The sequence below is a fragment of the Enoplosus armatus genome, chromosome 19 (assembly GCF_043641665.1).
Source record: "Enoplosus armatus isolate fEnoArm2 chromosome 19, fEnoArm2.hap1, whole genome shotgun sequence".
In the NCBI taxonomy this organism is placed as follows: domain Eukaryota; kingdom Metazoa; phylum Chordata; class Actinopteri; order Centrarchiformes; family Enoplosidae; genus Enoplosus; species Enoplosus armatus.
The window spans coordinates 15,034,715-15,037,496 of NC_092198.1; positions in this window are offsets into that span (position 1 = coordinate 15,034,715).

A 2,782-nucleotide genomic window follows, 5' to 3' on the forward strand; every position below is an offset into this window, starting at 1 on the left:
CATCCACTGCTGACTGCCTGAAAAACGTGCATACCTCCAGACAACACAGTACCTCACTAACCACTGACTCCACTGCAGAAGAGAAGTTCCTATCTAGCAGAAACAGATAAGATCTTTTTTGCGCAACCAAAACAAATTGTGTTTGGGAATGAGCAGTTTACTTTAATATGTCCAATTAAGACCTGATATCCACAGTAAATATATAACTATGCAAAACTAGATACCTGTTTTCTGTGGATGTGACTTTCCTTCATCTTATGCGTGTGTGTTATTCTGTTTTACCTATGGATCCTCCTCTGTGAGGTGTGCTCTCTCCCCCTTGTGGACTATTTATTTTAAAGACTATGGAACCCTGTGTGAACCACAAGGCAAACAGGTGCTCATTTCACAGAGAGAAAAGGAAGCCAAGTGTCCCTCAGAGTAGTTGGCTACCGCCCTCTGGTGGGTGAATGTGAAAAGGCTAAAACATTTTCAGGCTGCTGCTGTTTTTATGAAATGACATCAGTCTCTGTGAGGTTTTTAATGAAACCTTTAAATCTGGTTCAAATTTAAATGTCATGCATGATGTTAATCCATTAATTTAATGAACGCGATTCACATGTAAAATGTTGAGTAGATTAGTTGATTAGATTAGTTGATTTTTGACTTGATGGTTTGATTACATTTGCTATTTCGAACACTTTGTTACTATTGGAAGGGGATCATTTGTCTTGCATTATTACAGGCAATGGCATACACAACTGCAAACTGCAGTAAAACATGTCAATATAATAAAATTGTCATGGCAAAGAATTGTGAAGAGGGTTTGCACTCTTGAATCCACACTTAACAGTCAAATGTAATATTATAAAAAATGCTAAAAGAAAGGCACAAATGGCAAAAGAAACAATACCAGTATGTTGAATACTTGAATGGAGCTCAGATATTGTCCTGATGCAGTCGTTCAACCAGGTTTTCAGGCCACGTCTTTATACTGTACCAGCCTTATGTTACGAGGCTCCAACCTGGAAGAGGTTATGTCGGGTGAAATGTGTCCTAATAATAATACAAATAGTTTGGGGTTGTGTGTGCGTTTGTTTGCTTGTGTGCATGAATGTGCCCTTGTGCAACACTGTTATGGCCCTGAAAGGGGCATCTGGGGTAAAGCTGATTTATCTTGGTGCACAATAAATTGGCCAAATGCCAGAGATACTGCAGCAGGGTATTGAAGGGGACATGTCTGACACTTATTCTGTTCCACGTGACATGGATCAACATGTGTTTGATTAACCTTGTTGAGACAGTTGGGAAAAAAATATATAGTAGCCTAGTTTATATGTGCAGGTGCATATCTGTACCCAGATGAAAAAGCAAATGAAAGTTTTGTGGCTCACACAGAGAAACAAAAACGCACAAATAGTCTATAAGTGTTCAGAAAAACAATGGTGTGTTCAATGGGTGGAGACCGCAGTCACAGCAACAAACACATGAATGCCTACATCACTTGCTATTTCGAACACTTTGTTACTATTGGAAGGGGATAATTTGTCTTCCATTATTACAAGCAATGGCATACACAACTGCAAACTGCAGTCAAACATGTCAGTATAATAATAAAGTTGTCAGAGGGTTTGCACTCTTGAATCAACACTTTTTAAGATGTAGTATTTGTAGCTGAGATCAACAGTCAACCTTTCAGATGCAAAAGAAATCAGTTTATTTTATTTGCAAAAGGTGACAAAAATGTGACATGTTCACTATTTTGTCAGCACTTGGACTGAATTTATTATTTTTGCATGTGAGGAGCCTCTTCTACTTTTTTATTGTCAGTGTGTGGGCTTTTTTTCCACTATGAGACAGGACAAAACATAAAATAAATAAATGCTGGAGCCATGCAAGAATATCTTGTATTGCACAATTTGATGAGGTATATTGATTTCTGTTGCAGTGTGTTTTTATGATTGTCGCTCCAAATTGATATGAAAAACTAACACATTGCCTTCCAAAATGGCCACAACATGAAAGCTGTAATATATTTTAAAGGATGATGGATAATCACATTTTTGGTAGTCAAACTATAAACCCCTTCCTTGATTTTCATCTATATTTTAGTTACAATTAAAGGGCAGATAGATGTTTTTTTCTGTCTGTGGTGTTTTGGAACTTCTTCCTGAGTGCCTGTAGGTGGCAGCAGAGGGCAACCAATCGCTGCAGGGTTTGTTATTGCGTCCATGTAAGGATGAGGTCATGATGGTGCACCACTCCAGCCTGGACCAGCCCACCCTGACAACTACAGTCAGAACAGTGAGCAGCACCTACAGTATCCAACCCAAGAGCGTTATATAAGATACTGTATTTATACCAAGAGTCCAAGCAGCCAGTATTGTGGCACAAGCACAAAAACACCAGAGTAAATGTATAATCTTATTAGATTCAAGTAAGTGGCTCAGTGGCCTGTTTGTCTGTGTGTGTGCAGGTGTGTGGGTGTGTGCACGGATGTATGCACATGACACGTGTCATTCAAAAGAGCAAGGCCCCAAGTCTATCCCACCATAACTCTCAATTAAAGAAAAATCAATCACGCCCTTCGCCGAGGCCCCTAATCCAATCAGAGCATTATGCTGTTTGGGGGAAACATCAGACACAAACAGAGATGGCCGCCGTGCTTTGTGATTTTCTTAATTGGATGATTCACGCTGGCTTAGAGGGGTGGTCATAGTCTCCATCCTCTCTGGACCACATCCTTTATACCCCATGCTGACAAAGGGAAGATGGAAAACAGTTCACCTTTTGTCTCTCATAT